At 38.1% G+C, this 6000-nt stretch overlaps 1 long non-coding RNA gene across 1 annotated transcript; it reads left to right on the top strand.

Annotated features, from left to right (window-relative positions):
* Positions 1-420: 420 nt before the first annotated feature.
* LOC125260340 lies at positions 421-4527 on the top strand. Its single transcript, XR_007183002.1, has 5 exons — positions 421-707; positions 1651-1754; positions 2159-2258; positions 2526-2691; positions 4253-4527. It is a non-coding gene; the product is annotated as an uncharacterized LOC125260340 (long non-coding RNA).
* The last annotated feature ends 1473 nt before the right edge of the window (positions 4528-6000 follow it).

The following is a 6000-nucleotide window of genomic DNA, read 5'->3' as shown; positions in this document are numbered from 1 at the left end:
TTGTTGGGCCCCACATGGGCAGTAGATAGGCTAAAGGGCTCCATTCAAAATTGACTGTGTCAGACATGGATGCTATTTTTAACAATATAGGCTCTGGGCTAGGTCCACTTTTTATACAAATTTTATTAGATTAGCTGCTGTCTGTAACTTTTTTGTGTGTTTTAAGATTGTTTTGTCAGTATCTATGTGTTTTAAATTTTATAATGAAAATGTGCAACATTCATTTTCAATCCATCCATCTAACAATCCATTTTCCTAACCGTGTTTTGTCTTACCCCGAATCAGTATACATTTATAATAAGTGTTTATATTGGGACTATTTCAGGACGGTCAAGTAGGAATCGCTGCGGAGGAGCAAAGTCCCTGCGTGACTCGTCATAGACATAAACAAGTAGCTCCGGCTGCAGTGTTCTTCCGCAAGAAGAATTCTGTTTATTAATCGCTAGAGCGCCAAATTGCAGACTGCAGCTAAACAATTGTCTTAAGAACGTTGTACGAGTTTCAAAAAGACAAGTTTGCTAACGGTTTCCCCACAAAATGTTCAAACCGTAAGCAGTGCGCACTCTGTGCAGCGCACATCTGGAAAGCTCCACCCCCATCGCCGAGCGAAAGAATCTGCCCAGCAACAACTTTGCCGCCTTTTCAGTAGTCTGCTGTCCGTTAAGGATCCTCGAGTTCACCGGTGTCGTCGTGTGGACAAAAGGCAGGTAAGAGTATAATAAACTTGGGGATGATTTTACCGCATGATGTTAACCTAAAGCTTTTTTGGAAAGTATTAGTTACGAGGATAGCTTTTAGCAAATGTTTGTGCATTAGCAAATGTAGCTTAAACCTGGTTAAAGAACAGACGACTTTAATTTATTAAGTCAGTAGCATTTGAGCTTGTTTTGAGTGTTTGACTTAAATATATTGTGCGTGCACTCTGCTGCACTTCGAGACACGGCAGGTGAAAACATCGTTTTTTTCATGCAGTGATCAATTTTGAGATTTTGGGCCAGTTTGCTCCCTTAACATGTAAGCTTTAATGTCAAAATAAAAAAACAAATGTCAACATTACACATTAAGGTGGTTATTTCATTATATTTTGTCAACTTGTGCCTTTAGATTTCTACCGTAAATCACCATACGTTAACAGGGTTTTCCTGCGTGTATTTTTTTTAGCGGCCGACAAAACAAATTTTTGTCCCGCCAAAGCCTGGTTTTGATCAGTTATTGTGATCTATGACTGATGTAGATGACTGCTGCGCTTGTGATAGAGCGCATGTTAACTGAGTGACGGAGAGAACGAGCAGAGAGCCCCCCCCCCCCTTTTTTTTTTCTTCAAAATAAGCACAGTCTTAACTCTCTCATATTTCACATATTAATCACAATCAAAAGGTCAGAAGACCCAATCCATGTTGCACATGGCGCATTCGGACAATTTTGTGGGTGTGCACTCAAAAAATGTTGACTCTTCTCTAACAAGAGAAGTAAGTTAGTTATCTTCTATTTCTATTAAAAGTTTATTCATTTATTCCAATGTGTTTTAAATATTATACACTTACTGATAATAATTAATTTAATATATATATTTTGTTTGTAGGTTGTGGGTGTCATTAGAAGTGTAAAATTTGCTCTGAGTGAAACTAATTGCCACTATGTCTCCCACAGCAACGTATGAAATTGCCTGCACAAAATTAGTCGAGTATGAACACAGATGTACCAACCGAGTCCGATTCTACAGAGAATATGGGAAGGGTGAAGCGCAGAAAGAGGTGAGGCTATTTGAATTACTACTACTAAATGGATGGTGAAAAATTTCCCAATGACACAGGAAGGACATGTTTTGTGGGAGTTTTGTTAAGTGTATTTGGCTCAAAGCTGTCAAAACGAGGGAGGTAGACAACAGATATACGATTAAGAAATAAATAATATTAAATGTAATCAGTTAATAAAAGTAACAATCACATGTTTTGGGGGGAAAAGAGATGTATACAAATGGATGTGTGCATGCCTGAAGGGAGCATGGGGTGTTGGAACAGATGTTAAGGATCAATGTGAGGGTCTCTCTGGTATCTAGAGTGTAGATACCAGAGTTGTATATATTTTTTATGTATATATTTTTTAACCAACTGTTTTTAAAACACTTAAACTCATTGATTGTGCTTGTATATTATAGATTTCTAGGCGAGTGATTTTGTCCAGTGAGGATGAGCCCCATCAGGCCTACACCTCCATCCACCCTCAAGTCATCACCTCCACTGTAAAAAAAAGAAAATGTAAGGTTGATTCAACTTGACATTATTTGTTTTCTGGAGAAAACTATTCTGTACCAAATCTTTTGTAGTTGAGCCAATTCAACATTTAATGTCTATTGGATACAGAAGTACTTAAGGATTTAAATTATATATATATAATATGTATGTATATGTATGTGTGTATTAAAAGATTTTTTTGTTGTACAAGATTTTTACAGTGTGGATTTTTGCTGAACCAACACAACAAAATTATTCATTTCAAAGTTGTGTTGTTTTTTTGTTTTACAGCGCACCGGCTGCATCCACCCTCTGATCTGTGCCGACACCTCCACCGGCTCCATCCACCCTCAGATCTCTGCTGACACCTCCATGGCCTCCATCCAACTGGCAGTACAACTTTGTGGGCCGAAACGGGAAGAGAGAGTTCAAGGCCTTAAAACTGTATGAAGTAATGGTAGGTGTGCATGTGGATAATGTTTTAAGTTGTACTGATACTAGAAAGCTGTCACAATACCCCAAACTTATAAACATTATTTACTGCTTATGTTTACTTGCACCCAAATAATCCATTTGTAATCGGATTGACAGCTCAATCAAATTAAAAGATGTTCATGTAAACACCTTAATCGATCCGACTGAGCTTGATCCGAATGAAATTTAGATCGGATTGGAAGGGGTGGTTTATTCTTTTTCTAATCCAATCCAACAGCAAAAAATGACCATGTAAACGCTTGAATCCGACTACTTTCTCATTCGTTCTCAGAAGACTCTGGGGCACATGCACAGTGCAATGTTGACACGCATTACGCAGTGCACAAAGTCACGTTCACGTCTTGAGTTGAAAAGATGCCAACAGGCAGTGGCATAGTTGTATCCCTTCGTCATAATATTGGAAATCTTTCCGTTTAAAAACAAGAAGGGGAGCCAATGGATATCATAAAAGAAGCAACGTGCAAACTTTGCGCAAGAGTTATTGCTGGTGAAAAAGTCACAGAAAGTGAAAGTAAAAAGTGACGGAGCTGTCTGACGCTGCATTAACGGAGCATATTCTCTCAGAGATGAATTTCAATATAATATGCTGGTAACGGTATATAAATAAATAATTTATTCCATTATTTATCTGGTGGCTGTACATATAGGCAAGTGGAACAAGTGAGAATAATAGAGAATACGAATCTGACGTCACGCCACATTGAGTTCTGGGTAACTTCTTTGTTTATTCGCCAGTTTATTTGTCTATTATTATTTCGTGTTAAACAGTTTTTTTTTTTTTTTTAAGTCGGTGCTTGAAGTAACGCTGCACTTAATTTTCATTGATGACTGCAGTGTTAGGAAATAGTATTATAGCCTACACTCTAAATAATTTTAATTATAGGCTATAATTCATTGTAATAATAGACCTAAAAAAATATTAAATCATTTTTAAAGATAGCTAATAGCCTAATCTTTTATTATCCTCACAGCACATATAATATTAATTTAATAATAAAAGAAGCTGAACCTAATAGTTATAATAAGACTAGAAGAATGTAACAGGCCTACATTAATTGGAAATACCAAATCCTCTTAATATTGCCAAGATTTGAAGCTGTTGACAATATCTCTTGCTATTGTCGATACATGATAATCGTCTGTTGACGCAACCTGGGTTACCGCATGTGTGACTGATATGACGTCACACGCACAGTGCGTGCGCAAACGTTTTAATCAGAATGTATATAAAACACATACAAACGGATATTTGAATCAGATTACAATGTTTAGAGTACATGTAAACAGATCTGCAATCAGATTCAATTCATTCGGATTGGTGAAAATTGGTGCATGTAAACGTAGCCACTGTGTATGGAGTTGCAAGTAAGTTGCCTAACTTGTGTGTTTAAGAGTATGTGTGTAGTTCTAATAATAATCTTAATTTATATAGCACTTTTCTTTACATAGTGGTTTTTACAGTCCTGGCTGAGAGTTGTGTTGGCACATATAAAGTAAGTGACTGTTATATTTGTTTCTTGCAGGAGGCTTAAAGAAAAGCACCATGACCAGCCAAATCACCTGTAAAGATGCAGAGAAGGCGGTCTCCAAGTGGCTCATTGGTGCTAGGGACTGGGGGGTAATAGACAGGCCCAACAGGCAACCCCTTAACAAGGACTTCAGGCTTCGGGTTCATTTGAGGTGGAAAGTAGCTAATCCTGTCTCTAACAGTGAGGGAACACTGAGCAAAAGTTTTCTTAATGAGAGTTTTCTTAATGTTTTTCTTAATTTTACTTAAATAAAAAGGTCATTAATTGTATTACTGGTCTTGTTATTATTGTAGCTCATTTAACCCAAGGTGTTTGGGTCTTTGGGACCCGTTTTAAAGGTTGCTAAAAGAAAAAAATATGCTATTTATTATTTTTTCTAACACAAACTCATTGGCCATCTGTGTGCGGGAGTGTTGTCTTTCTGCACCTGCTATTCCCACACAAAGTTACAAAATTGTTACATTTCAAGCATTTTCACCTATTCTGACTAAGTTCTAAGAAATAATCACTAATAATGATAAAATCTTTTCAATTTTTTTTTTTTTATTGAATTTCCTTGGTTTCTCACAAAAAACAAACTATCATAAATGCGATCTCACAGGGGTAAATGGCTAAAGTAAACATCTGTCAAGTATTTTTTACATGAATTGTTATGGCTGTGTTGATTTAAAAGCCTAATAATGTGGTGGGTCCACCAGACCCGGTAAAATTGGCTGTGTAAAAAAATATGAACACAGGTTACAGAACTGTATGGGCTGACAGTAAAATAAATCCCCAAAAATGAATTTGTTAGCCCATAATAATAATGGTTATTACCCTTAGGTAGAATAGCAGGGGCCCATGATCAGCCCACAGGTAAGTGTGGGCCCCAGATGGGAGAAACCTGGGTTGCCCGTGTGGGTTTTAGCTAGGGCCCATGTGAAGCCCAACTTCAGCCCATCTGGGCTTGCCCACATGGGGCCACCATGGAACCCCCGGACAAAATTAACTGGGCCCCATCTGGGCTGCCCAGATGGGGCCCACTCACCAGCCCATATCCAACCCTTATGGGCCCCACATGGGTGTGTTGGCAGGGGTTATGACACTTACACGTTTTGTCTATCAAGATAATCTTTACAAGTTAACACAACATTTATAGATTTTGAAGCCTAAATAAAGTCGTCAGATATAAAAGGCTAACAGTAGGCTATAAACGGACTACAACACACCATGGTCGCGGATCAACGTCGTCACCACCAAGCTTCCTCAAACTTTATTTAAAAAACAACTTTATTTAAAAACATGCTCGCTGATTATGATCTGCACTGTGTATGGATACTTATCCACTTTTTCATGAGAAATGCTGTCCAAATGTCCCGTTTTTAATGATGACGTCTAAAGTCCCCACCAAAGGAAGTAGTCCCTTTTAGCAACTTGTTAGCAACCGCCGAATTTAAGACACAGTAAAAGTTTAAAAAAATCACAAGTGGGTTATAACTGGTGTGTTTTATGTCATAGATCATAACGTGAAAGTATTTAGAGGCTCTGTTAACCACAGACCTTATTTCAGGCGATTTAGCAAAAACCCATTCAGAAAACCCATAGACTTTAGGGCGTTGGAACCGGAAGTCCTAAAATGCTAACTCGCTTCCGGGTTTTGCCTACAAAAATGCGTCATCCCTGGGGCACTCTATAGTGGTCTATAACTCCTCCCCGAACTCCCCGCTGCTCTGTATCTTGTTCTCTCATTGGCTGTCGGTCAT

The sequence above is a fragment of the Megalobrama amblycephala genome, linkage group LG24, assembly GCF_018812025.1.
Source record: "Megalobrama amblycephala isolate DHTTF-2021 linkage group LG24, ASM1881202v1, whole genome shotgun sequence".
Taxonomy (NCBI): domain Eukaryota; kingdom Metazoa; phylum Chordata; class Actinopteri; order Cypriniformes; family Xenocyprididae; genus Megalobrama; species Megalobrama amblycephala.
Note: the sequence above shows the minus strand (reverse complement) of the source record. Positions and strands in the feature narration are given on the sequence as shown.